Below are 12,552 nucleotides of genomic sequence, written 5' to 3'. Positions count from 1 at the left end.
ATCTCTAGTGGCCCTGAGGGGGGGAGACATGGGTGTTAGCAACATGCTCATGTGGTGCCATGTTCCAGCACTGCCAACAGGGAGTGTTTTTTGTGGTGTCACCTGATTCCCCCCAACTGTAGCCCTTGTACCTGCCCTGAGGCAGGATAGAGACCCAGGGCCAAGAGAAAGCAGGAAGAGCCCCAGGATGCAGCTCATCTCCCCTTTTCTCCTGCAGTGCAGGTTGTGATAACAGCTCTAAGCAAAACCATCAACTTGAAGTAATTAGCCCCTATTGGAGCATGCCAAAGCCTGGGATTGAACCAGGGACCTTTAGATCTTCAGTCTAACGCTCTCCCCACTGAGCTACTTTGGCTGTGAAAAGAGGACTGTCTGGCCTGTAATTCTGTGTCTAGGATGTTTTGCCGCATGTCGTCATGCCCTGCCCAGGAAGGCCAGACTGGCCTTTCCGCAGCGCCCCTCCCCCCCAGCCCAGAGCCAAGGTTCCCTCTAAGCCAGGCCTGGGCAATACAGGCCAGCGGGCTGGATCCAGCCCATGAAGCCACCCAACATGGCAGCAAGAAGCCTCAGGCAGATTCCCTGCTCGCCCTGCCCCCACGCACAGCTGAGAGAAGGGGCTGCTGGGCCCTTTGTGTCTCTCTGCTGTAGAGGAAAAGGCTTCAGGCCTGGTCCCTGCTCCCAGCTTGTTTGTGGCCAATGGGAGCTGCCTGCTTGAAGCCCTGGCCAGTCCCCACAAGCTCTTATTCACCCAGGCGTGTGACCTGTGCCCCCTGCGCAGGGAAGGGGCTGCCTGAGAAATGTGCTTGGCTGCTGGGAGGGTCTCCCAGTCAGAGCCTGCCTCTGGCACCCCAGCTTTGTGGGAGGCCAAGTAGGAAGGGGCCTCTGGAGGCTCATAGCCCCCTGGCCTGCTGTGTCTGTGGAAAGGGGGGAAGAGGACACATACCTCTCACTGGGGAACAGGGCGCATGGATCCCACTCGTTCCTGCAGAAAATGAAACAGATTGAGCATTTTGCAGAGAACGGACCAGTCCCTGGAGAGATGGAAATGGGTCTGTTCCTTGTGGGGGAAGAAGTGGGTGTGTCGGGAGTGGCGTTCGAGTTCAAACCTCTCCACAGACCAGAACCACACATTAGGGGCAAGAAAGAGCCTTGAGTCAGGCAGTGGAGAACACTTGGCTCCTGTTACACTGAGATGGGATATTAGGAACTTTTTTGCAGGCAGCCTGGCTAGCTCAGTTGGTAGAGCGTGAGACTCTTAATCTCACGGTCATGGTTCAAACACCATGCTTGGCGGTGCCCTTCCTTAAGTCTCATTCTCAGCCTGTGAGCAACTGGCTCTCAGTTTTCACCAGGGTTTTAGAAAGAAAAAGTCTAGTCCTGGGGTCCAGCTTTAGTAGAACCAAAGAGAGAACCAACTGCAATTTCCATTTTCTGAGTTGAAGGGAAGAGGATTTTATTCTCCTCAGTTCTAGCCACATCAGCCCAGGGGAGAGAAAAAATAACCCTCCGCCCGCTGATTGTTCCCTGTCAGCTTCTGTAGCTTCACCTCCTTCCACAGCAGCTCCAGCTTTGAGCTACAAATCTCAAGGTGCTGGTGAGGAAATTAGGTGCTTCCCTGAAAACAAGAGGTGGAGTGTTCACAAGGAGCATCCCCCTCCCCTCCAGACCAGGGTGTTAGAAAGAGCTAGAAACAGAACAGTCAGCCAAGTTCCATGTCTTGAAATGTGTTTCTGTGGTGTAGTGGTTATCACATTTGCCTAACATGCAAAAGGTCCCTGGTTCAAAGCCAGGCAGAAACACAGGGTCTTCTCTTATTGCGGTGCCCAGGTAACTGCAGCTGCTGCTGACCAGCCTGTTGATGAGCCCAACGCTCATGTGACAGAGGGGGGGTAACGTCAGCTGATAATGCCCCTGGGTGCCAACCTGGGGAAGCCAGATAAATTAGGCCAGGCAGCTGCTTGTGCCTTGGCCTCCCTGCCCTCGGAGGCTGGTGCATTGGGCCAGCTCTGCCTGCTGCCTCCCTTGTGTGACTTGCCCAGTGTAACAGGCCAAATGTCGGAAAAGCCTCTTCCAAAAAAAAAAAAAAAAAAAAAAAAGCAGAAGAAAAAGCTGCACAAATTGGGTTTTGAAGTTTGCGTAGCTTTTCCCAGAAGAGCAGTGTAGGGCAAACATAGCCTGAGTGTTGCTCAGCACTGGTAGGAGACAGGGAGGGATAAAACGATCTAATGGCACCTGAAGCCTTTCAGAACAACTCCCAGCCCCAGCCACAAGAACCAGCCCTTCCCTCCATCCTCACTGGGGTCTGCTGGGAACTGTCTGGACTCAAGCCCACCCCAGTTTCACCCTAAGGATTGCCTGTTCTGTAAAAGCTGCGCCCTGGAAATGAGAAAGCAGCTAAAGTGAGACTCATGGGACTTGAACCCACAAACTTTGAATGTCTAGCTGGGCTCACATGAATCACTGCAGCTTAAAAGAGTGATAGAAAAGTAGCCATGTTAGTCTAGGGTAGCTGAAACAAAATACAGAAAAAAAACAGTTTCTTGCCATTTTAACTCAGAAAGGACATTATCTCAATGACTTAATTACCTGCCTCCTGCTTCAAAAGCCTTTTAAAACTGCACTTTAAAGGGAATCCTCTGAACTGTTATTCATGCTAAAATTGGACACTTTACGGCGGGGTCCTAACAAAGACTCTAGTTATCTTACCCATTACAAAGATAGCTTCCCCAATTATCACCTCTAATATCATTAGCTCACAGACATTTACCTTCCCCCCCGCATCCCCGTTCTGTTCTGAAATTTGATTTGTCCTTTTCATATGTGTTCGGTTTTTTTAATTGTATCCGTTGATATATATGGTTGTGACAATTTTCTTCCACTATTTGATCTGAGGAAGTGGGTCTGGCCCACGAAAGCTCATCATCTAATAAACCATCTTGTTAGTCTTTAAAGTGCTACATAGTCCTGTATTTTGTTGCAGCTTAAAAGTCCAACATGCTTTCCATTGCACCACAGAGCCTGATATCTCCACTCTCTGCTTTGCAGCATGGCAATTGCTGGTGGCAAAGAAAGGGGACCCAGGTCTGTCTCTTTTGGGAGAGCAGGTAGGAAGAGGGAGGAGGCCACTGAGCCCCTGACAGTGAAAATAAGGGATAAAAGCTGAGCCGCAGCTGGAGAATGTGGGCATCGATCCCACTGCGTCTCGCATGCGAAGCAAGCGCTCTACCACTTGAGCTAATTCCCCTGCTGCATTTACAGAGGCCTTCTTGGAGGCTCTTCCCTTCTCCACAGCGACGTTTGTCATCTAGGTCAGTTAGTCGTGGGAAAGGAAAAGGCTCTGAAAAGGCCACAAGGGCAACTCTCAAGGAGACTCCCTGCAGCAAAGCCATGGGGGGGGAGGGGTCTCTGATCTGGCCCCTGCCCTGCAGCCTGTCCCACCTGGCCACTGTCATGGACTCTCTGTGAGGTCATCAGCTCCCAATCTCCTTTAGCCAATAAGCTAAGGGGCTGCAAAAGGCCCTTGTGATGTCACTGCCACACCCACCCCTGCCCACCAGGGCTAATGTCCTGCCCCAGGCAGCCCCTTTGCATGGCTGAGCTGCTCCCAGGGGTGAAAGTGACACATTTCTTACAGGGAGTCCTGGGGGATGAAGCAGCTGGAGAGAAGCCAGGAGAGCAGAGGCCAGCCTGAGAGCTGAGAGTCAGAGGTGCCCACTGCACTTTCACATCAAAGGTCCTATAGTGTAAGGGGCAGCACTCAGGACTCTGAATCCTGCAATCTGAGTTCAAATCTCGGTGGGACCTACTAAGACTCTGCTGGTTGTTACAAGGTGCTGGTGCTTCAGCTTCCATGCACTAAGGTTCAACAAAGAGAGTTTTGTTCCTCTTGCTGGGTGTCAGAGGCCACTGGAGCTCCATCTCCAGACTGAGCAGGTGGGCTGGAAGGGCCTGATGCCATCACAGCTGCAGGGCAGGTCACCCACCTGACCCCTGAGCTCAGCCTGTGCTGGAGGCAGCCAGACAGTGTGAGTGGGTCAGAGGGGGGATTGGGGGAAGGGTCCTGAGTCCTGGCTCCCAGCCACGCACCTTGGCACAAAGACCAATGGCCCCTGCACAAAGTGCATTGTGGGGATAAGAGCTGGGGTAGCAGGAAAGGGGCCGGCCCCTCAGTACCAGGGCGCAGGCAGGAGAAGATGGGAGTGAATCCTGCTACCTCTGCCATGGCTTGGCCCAGGAGGGCTGGGGTCTAGCAGCTTTTCACCCCAGCTTTGTGGGAGGCCAAGTAGGAAGGGGCCACTGCAGGTGCACAACCCCCTGGCCTGCTGTGTCTGTGGAAAGGGGGGAGAGGACACACACCTCTCACTGGGGAACAGGGCGCATGGATCCCACTCGTTCCTGCAGAAAATGAAACAGGCTGAGCATTTTGCAGAGAACAGGCCAGAGCCCTTCTCCTGTCCCTGGAGAGATGGAAATGGGTCTGTTCCTTGTGGGGAAAGAAGTGGGAGTGTTGGGAGTGGGGTTCGAGTTCAAACCTCTCCACAGACCAGAACCCCACATGAGGGTCAAGAAAGAGCCTTGAGTCAGTCAGTGGAGAACACTTGGCTCCTGTTATGCTGTGATGGGATATTAGGAAACTTTTTGCACACAGCCTGGCTAGCTCAGTGGGTAAAACATGAGACTCTTAGTTTCAGGGTCATGGGTTCAAGCCCCATCCTGGGTGATAACTTTCTTTAACTCACATTCTCAGCCTGCAAGCAATTCACTCTCAGTTTTCACCAGGGTTTTAGAAAGAAAAGTCTAGTCCTGGGGTCCAGCTTTAGTAGAACCAGAGAGAGAACAAACTGCAATTTCCATCTTCTGAGGAGAAGGGAAGAGGATTTTCTTCTCCTCAGTTCTAGCCACATCAGCCCAGGGAGGAGAAAAAATAACCCTCCGCCCGCTGATTGTCCCCGTCAGCTTCTGTAGCTTCACCTATTTTTTCCAGCTTGGGGAAAAGCCGGAAAATGTCTAGACTGGCCCGATCCTCCGGAATAAAGCCCTTTTCCGGAGGATATCTTATTCCTAGAGATCCTCCGGAAAAGGGCTTTATTCCGTAGGATCGGGCCAGTCTAGACGCTTTTTTCCGGCTTTTCTCCAAGCCGGGAAAAAAGCGGCGGACATGTTTATTTAAATCCGTGGGGGATATTTAAATCCCCCGCGGATTTCCCTATGCTGACTTACCTGATTTGCATCCCTTTTCTGGAATTTGGGGCCAGTCTAGACGTAGCCCTGGGGGCAGGGTTCTCCCTCAGGGATGCTTTACTCCACAGCAGCGCACAAGACACATGCTGTTGCTGGTGGCCCTGCAAGGCAAGATGAGCTTTGCCTGCCCCTCATACCCTAACTCACTACTTGGCCCCATTTCCTGCCTCCCTTCCTGGGCTGACCCAGTGGCTGACAGGGGCTGTGGCTGCTGATGGTGGGAATATGGGTGGTGGGACCCTGACACCAAGAGGGCCCAGCCGCCTCTTTCCTGCTTGGGCCTGGCTCTCAGCACGGGGCAGGCGGGGGGCACCCTAAGATATGAAGCAGCAGAAGGGAAGCAAGGAACAGAGTGTCAGCTGCCAGCCAAGCCAGGTGAGTAACAAAGGCTGCATGTGCCCTGACTTCTCTACCCTTCCACATCCTCACCCCTGCCCTGAGCCCCTCCCCCCACTCTCACACACTCCCCAAATCCCTGCCCTGAGCCGCCCACACTCCACATTTTAATTTCTTACAGGTACGGTCCTATCACAACCCCTCCCCTGACTTCCTGCCTTGATCCTCCTCCTCCCCCAAAGGGTGGTGCCCAATAGAACAGCCCCTGTAAGAAATGTGTCACGTTCACCCCTGGGAGCAGCTCAGCCATGCAAAGGGACTGCCTGGGGCAGGGCATTAGCCCTGGCGGGCAGGGGTGGGTGTGGCAGTGACATCACAAGGGCCTTTTGCAGCACCACATCTTATTGGCTAAAGGAGATTGGGAGCTGATGACCTCACAGAGAGTCCATGACAATGACCAGGTGGGACAGGCTGCAGGGCAGGGGTCATCAAAGAGACCACACCCTGCCGCTGCCCTCCCCACCCAAGGCTTTGCTGCAGGGAGTCTCCTTCCTGAGAGTTGCCCTTGTGGCCTTTTCGGAGCCTTCTCCTTTCCCACGACTAACTGACCTAGAAGACAGACGTCCCTGTGGAGAAGGGAAGAGCCTCCAAGAAGACCAAACTTAACACAGCAGGGGAATTAGCTCAAGTGGTAAAGCGCTCGCTTTGCATGCAAGAGGCAGTGGGATCGATACCCACATTCTCCAGTGTTCAGGGAGATCATCATCATCATCTTTTTACTGGCAGAGCCAGCCAGGGGCTAAGTGGCTGCCCTAGCCCCCCTCCCCCACTTCCTAGTTGCTCTCCCCAAAAGCCAGCCACACTGAGGCAGAGAGCTGCTGGACACCAGCCCTCCTGGGCCAGGCAGTGCCAGGAACACTGGAGGCAGGGGGCAGGTGAGGCAGAATTAGCTCCATTGGAAAAGTGCTGCCTTTGTGCCCGAGAGGGAGTTTTCCCAGTGTCCATTGGTATTTCCTGGGGCTCTGTATAGGGGATTGGGCTTGGCATCTTCTCCACAGGAAATGCCTCTTCTTTGGAAAGCAGCTCCCAGGAGTTCATGGAACTTCTTCTTCTCAGCTTGGGAAAGGGACAAGCAAGGGGCGACGGGACAGGGGTTTATGTGATGATGACAGGGGTGCAGAAATTATTTTTCTCCTACTAAAGAACCAGGGTGAGAGAATGAAACTGATAAGTAACCAAGTTAAAAATAGACCAAAAGGAAGCATTTTTGCACCCAGTGGAACTCCTTGCCAGAGGATGTTGCAAAACTGAAATCTGCAAGAAGGCCCAAAACAAAATTGGATAATTTAATGCAGGAAAAGTCAATCAATGGCATTTAACCGGGATGGACAGGGCAGGTGTCCCTAGCTGGTGCATTCCAGAAGCTGGGAATGGGAGATGGGAAGGATCACTTAATAACTGTCTGCTGTCCTGAGACAGGATTCTGGGCTAGTTGGACAACTGGCATGGCCCAGTCTGACTGCTTTGATGTTCTGTTTGGCTGTTCTTGTCCCTCTGGACAAGGGAGAATGGTCCCCTGTGACGGACCGGGCCGTATCTGGGCACAGCTGAGGGCGTCCGCTCAGGGCGAATTGCTCAAATCTGGGGCTCCTTACAGCCCCCAGACTGGTGACCTCTCCAAATAGGCCACAAACCAGTCTCAGAGTGCTTCAGCTGCCTGCCTGAAGCCTCACGAGCAAAACCCCTCCGACACCTCAGCAATATCCATGCCTCAGATGGCCCCGGGCCTAATACACAGGTGGGGGGTCCTAGCACCCAATCCCACCTACCCCGAACAAGTCCTGTCTGGTTCCAAGAAACCAGCCACAGATCCCTGGTCAATTTACCCTCTGGACAACTGCCTAACCTTTTATTTCACTATCACACGTTACAGCAGCTGTGACCCAAGAGGTTACTTCAGGCTCCTTCCCACCTCTCCCTCACTGCTAAGACAGCACCTGCCATTTTCAGAAGGGGCAGAGATGAGTGACTCAAACTGCCCCTCCCCTCTGCTGTGTGGGCAGCCCTGCAGGAAGCTCTGTGGCACACACAGCACTAGCCCAGCACAGTCAGGTCTGCACAAGATCCATTGGTTTGCTTTGATTGTTGAAGGAGACAACACAGAACTGGCTCCAGCCCCCACTCAGTAACCTGGGGAAATGACTCACCAGGCCTGGGCCCCTCGGAGAGGCAACGATTCCCCACTGGCCAGGGCAGAGCCTCCCTCTCACGCAGTCATGGAGCCTTCTTCCCCTGGACCTGCCTCCCCTGTCACTCAGCTCTCACTGCTCGGTGCTGCCAGGGAGGGGCCTCACTGCTCATCAGTGTTTCTGTTCCAGGAGCAGGGTGAGTTTCATCTTGTGCACCAATATTGAGTCTGTGGGCGCCTGTTCGGGGGTGAGCCCCAGCGGCCTCTGCCAGTTACTAACAAATATCTTAGCTACAAGTTATGGGAGAAAGACACTAACCCAAGGGATAATTAATACCTGGCTGCACCTAGTATCTGTCTCCCCCAAGGCCACCAAGGAACAGATGAGGGACAACGCATGAAGCAGATCTAAGAGACTAGCTAAGTTGAGTGTGAGAAGCTCAGGGAAAAAGTCCCAAAAGCTGGTGAGAGAACAACATGAAGACATCAGGATCAGGGTAGCACATGTAAAACCAGGAATTCAAGAAAAACCAGGACAGGATTATAAAGTGAAATCCCTGCTCCTTTTGACTTAAAAACTAATTTTAAACATTTTGACAGTAGCCAACCACTCAACTTGTGCTCTCTTCCTCCAGCTTCCCAACAGGAAAGAAGGAACAATCATCAACAGCAGACAGCAATTACATTAAAACAACACTGTCTGCTTGCTTCATGCTCAGAAGAAAACACTATCACTCATCCTCATGGCTAGCGAGACCAACCACTTTCAGCTGTATTTCTCTAGTTACCAACTATAGAAATGATCCCTGAAAGCACAGTCTTAACAGCAGCCTGCTCGCTACACACCCACATTCATGTGCATTCACTTTCTCCTCATGAGGAATGTTTTCACACAACATCTGTGTGAAACAGAAATAATGTCAGCAAAATGCTTGTCCCATTCAAACACACTCCACTAGGTTTAGAAATCTGTATATTAGAATATGCTCCATGTCCCTGTTTACAGAAACACGCCTCCTGATTAGCATGTGGAGCACCTGGCAGCCAATCAAAATCTCTTGCTGTTTCTTCCTGAAACTGCAGTTCCTGGGGCTCCTCTAAGTCAGTGGTAACAAACTGCCAGTCCACAGACCAGCAAGGGGCCAAGAACCCCTGCCTGCTGGGCAGAGGTGGAAAATAACTAAGTAGAAATACTTGATCACACTGCTCAAGACCTTTTTTGGGTGTTTGTACTTTACTCAAGTCATTTATTTTAGTCACACTTTGATTTTTATTCAAGTTATTTTATTTTTTTAGACAATATTGTACTTTTTACTCCACTCCCATTTCCAGAGGCGCTGGGTTACTCATGACTCACTTCATTCTGATTTGCTAAAGCCCAGCTGCATGTGCAAGCACCAGTCATCCAAGAAATAGCCAATCCACAAGCACAAAGCCCCTGCCAAGGAAGAAGCCTTTTAATAGCTGCTCCAACACCTTGTCATTCAAACCCAGTATTCCTGCAGGCCCTGCCAGCCTGAGACCTGAGCGAGCAGGGCGGCTGCCCAGGGCTCCGTGCTGAGGGGGTGATATGAGCAGTCTCATGTGACCTTACCTAGGCCAGCAAGCTACATAGGAGGGAAAACCAGCAGCGGGGGCCAGGGGGGACAGAGGCACTTACTTGTGTCGGGTGAATCCTCTGCTCTGGTGGGAGTAGCAGCAGGCTGGGTGGGTGCTGGGGGCAGGGGCTCCCCATTCCCCCTGGGACAGAGGTCCCTGTGGAAGCCCTATAGGGGAAGGTGGGGCAGGCTGTGCTGGAAGAGGCTGGGGGTGGGTTACTGAGTGGGGTGGGGACTGAAGAAAAGGACCCAGAAGCCTGATGCTGAAAGTCCCCCTCAGTCTGGAGTTTCACACCCTGATGGATCAGACTAAAGTGCCTCAAAGGAGCTACAGCCCCACAGCCCGGCCTAGGGATGGCTCAGCCAGTGGGTTAGAAGCACCAGGACACAGAGAGACTCAGGAGCTGCTCAGAGACAACCACTGGCGAGAAGCAGAACAATTCCCCGAGCAGACGAGAAGTTCTGGCTCATTTGCTGGGACTTAAGGAGAACAACAAAGTCCTGAATCAAGTATCAGAGGGGTAGCCGTGTTAGTCTGAATCTGCAAAAGCGACAAAGAGTCCTGTGGCACCTTATAGACTAACTGAAGTGTAGGAGCATAAGCTTTCGTGGGCAAAGACCCACTTCGTCAGATGCATCTGACGAAGTGGGTCTTTGCCCACGAAAGCTTATGCTCCTACACTTCAGTTAGTCTATAAGGTGCCACAGGACTCCTCGTCGCTTTAACAAAGTCCTGAGTCTCCCCCCTGTGACTGGCCCCTGCTCAGCCAATCAGAACTGGGACTAGAACTGGAAGGCTGTGTCTACACTGGTCGGTTATTGCGCAAGAAGGGCCACACTGCCCACTCACTCTTGTGCAAGAAGTTTTATAGTAAAGTGTGGTAAGAAAGGGCTTCTTGCACAAGAGAGCATCCACACTGCCATGGATGCTCTTGCACAGAAGCACAGCTCACACACACCAGCATGGATGTGTTCTTGCACAAGAACCCACCAGTGCAGATATAGCCCAAGGGACCTTCAGAGACAAAATCCAGTCCCCTGCCTCACAGCAGGATTAAACACCATCCTGATCAATGTCTCGCCAAAGAAGGGAAGCTACCAGGAGTGGGGTTTGAACCCACACAGACAAACGTCTATTGGATCTTAAGTCCAACGCCCTAACCACTCGGCCATCCTGGTGGCATGGAGGAAAGCAGACATGAGAAACTTTTCTCCCCAAACAGCCCAGGGACTCCCTCTCAGAGCATGTGCCCATCCCATCCCTGTACCATGGCTTCCCACCGCGAGGGCGAGAGCCGCCCCCTCCTCACAGCGAGGAGGGAAGCAGGGAAAAGGGAAGAAAAATGAGACAAAACCCAACGTCCCCAGGGATTCCGAGGGACAAAGGCCTGGTGGGGAAAATATGCCCCCTCCCTTCACCCAATGTTTTCCCTGCCTTGCATTCGGCCAGCCCCCAGGGATCAGGCCAGTGTTTCCAGCCTTTGTGTTTATACCATGGACAGACAAACCATTCACAAACTTTTGCCAGACCAGTAACATTTTATTTACATATCACTGTGCATGCACAGACTGCACTGAGCGCCGCACCGGGCTAAAATCTACTCACCACGGGCGGGCAGATTGCCCTAAGTGCCGAGCCCTGCATATCTGCATACGCATTATGCAAATAAGTGTAAATATCTGCAAACGCTGATCTGCTCACTCCCCCAACCTCGCCCATGCTGGGAGCTGGGAGCAGTTTCCCTGGACCCAGGCTGGGATCAAAGCCACCTCTGCTGGGAGCAGCCCTGGGCCAGATCCGCCCCCTATAGCCCTGGGGGGCTGCTCTCTGGGGAAGGGGAGGGGGTATCTCTTACCTGCCCCCGCAAGGGGCAGGGACTGGGCTGGGGGCACTGCCCTGGGAGAGGTTTCTACATCGCACCGGCCCTGCGGGAGATTCCCCCTCCTGGCAGGTGGCACTGGGGGAGCTCTGAGGCTCCAGGGCAAAGGCCTCCAGCCCCCCAGTCCCTGGGATTAGGAGGCCCTGGAACCAGGCCCCCTGGAGTAGCATTGTGGCCAGGGGGCTCTGACACACAACGGGGCTGGCCCCAGAGCCCAGGGCCTAAGCTTGCCCAGGCTCACGCCAAGGGGCTTTCTGTGGTGCCGGGCGGGGAGGGAGGCCAGGCCCAGGCCAGTGGGAGAAGGGGCAGCGCCTGCCAGGGCAGCAAGGGGAGCTGCAGGGAGCGAGACGCGGCGTTTCTGCCTGGATCACTCAAGGGTCCTTCTGCGGGTGAAGCGCCTGTGACACCCCTGTGCTGCTGGGTTCCTCTGCCCCTCCCATTCGGGGGGCTCTTGCCCTGGCACTCATGAGAGGGCCAACATAGGCAAAGCAGCCTGCCCCAGGCACCTTCCATAGCTCAGCTGGCAGAGCAGAGGCCTGTAGCGGGTGCTGGGCAAGTGCCCTTAGGTGGCTGATTCAACTCCAGCTGAAAGGAGAGATTCTTCTCCCTCCCCCTGGCTGCAGGCCCGGCCTTAGGACCAGGTGGCTGCCTTGGGTCTGTCCCTTTGGGGCCTGGTGCTACAATTGACAGAAAGGTTTTGGGTACCAGCTGCCAATCAAATGTCTTGGGCTGCGCAGGCCTTGAGTCATGGCAAGAGCTGGAGGGGAATGGGGAACGGCTGCACTTTGGAATGGGAAGGGGGTGTCTGGCACCATAAAGTAGAACAGTTTTAGGGCTGCTTCCAAGGAGGGTGCTGTGGCTTAGTTGGCTAAAGCACCTGCCTTGTAAGTAGGAGATCCTGGGTTCAACTCCCAGTGGTGCCTTGTTGCCAGGTCAATGGGTCTTTTCTTCCCACCATTCTTCAACATGTATCTGGAGTTGGTTTTACCTTCAGTTGAGCTTGGTGGTGCCCTCACAGTGGGAATAGGATAATAGCAAAGAGCAGGAGGTGCCCTAGGGGTTTGATTTAGTGAGGCTCATAGAGACTACAGCTACACTAAAAGTTTTCTCTGTAAAAAATATGTTAATGAGGGACTCAATTGCATGAGTCACAATCTCATTTGCATATTTTCTGCCAATGGGATTGCTGTGCAAAAACAAGCAGTGAACATTTTTTTTGCACAATTTTCCCTTTTTCCACAAGATTCTTATGCTCCCAAAAAAGAGGAGCAGAAAAAGGGTATGATCTTGCAGAAAAAGGTGGTTTTGC

General features: G+C 53.0%; 6 non-coding genes across 6 annotated transcripts; 3 read left to right on the top strand and 3 right to left on the bottom strand.

Moving 5' to 3' along the window:
- Nucleotides 1–282: 282 nt before the first annotated feature.
- Nucleotides 283–355, bottom strand: TRNAF-GAA (transfer RNA phenylalanine (anticodon GAA)). The gene has a single exon. It is a non-coding gene; the product is annotated as a tRNA-Phe (tRNA).
- An 866-nt stretch (nucleotides 356–1,221) lies between these two features.
- On the top strand, nucleotides 1,222–1,293 carry TRNAK-CUU (transfer RNA lysine (anticodon CUU)). Its single transcript has one exon. It is a non-coding gene; the product is annotated as a tRNA-Lys (tRNA).
- Nucleotides 1,294–1,726: 433 nt separating this feature from the next.
- On the top strand, nucleotides 1,727–1,799 carry TRNAV-AAC (transfer RNA valine (anticodon AAC)). The gene has a single exon. It is a non-coding gene; the product is annotated as a tRNA-Val (tRNA).
- A 6,572-nt stretch (nucleotides 1,800–8,371) lies between these two features.
- On the bottom strand, nucleotides 8,372–8,587 carry LOC142820564 (small nucleolar RNA U3). Its single transcript, XR_012897791.1, has one exon. It is a non-coding gene; the product is annotated as a small nucleolar RNA U3 (small nucleolar RNA).
- A 1,872-nt stretch (nucleotides 8,588–10,459) lies between these two features.
- Nucleotides 10,460–10,542, bottom strand: TRNAL-UAA (transfer RNA leucine (anticodon UAA)). The gene has a single exon. It is a non-coding gene; the product is annotated as a tRNA-Leu (tRNA).
- Nucleotides 10,543–12,092: 1,550 nt separating this feature from the next.
- On the top strand, nucleotides 12,093–12,166 carry TRNAT-UGU (transfer RNA threonine (anticodon UGU)). Its single transcript has one exon. It is a non-coding gene; the product is annotated as a tRNA-Thr (tRNA).
- Nucleotides 12,167–12,552: the final 386 nt, after the last annotated feature.

This window comes from Pelodiscus sinensis, chromosome 26 (assembly GCF_049634645.1).
Source record: "Pelodiscus sinensis isolate JC-2024 chromosome 26, ASM4963464v1, whole genome shotgun sequence".
Classification (NCBI taxonomy): domain Eukaryota; kingdom Metazoa; phylum Chordata; order Testudines; family Trionychidae; genus Pelodiscus; species Pelodiscus sinensis.
Note: the sequence above shows the minus strand (reverse complement) of the source record. Positions and strands in the feature narration are given on the sequence as shown.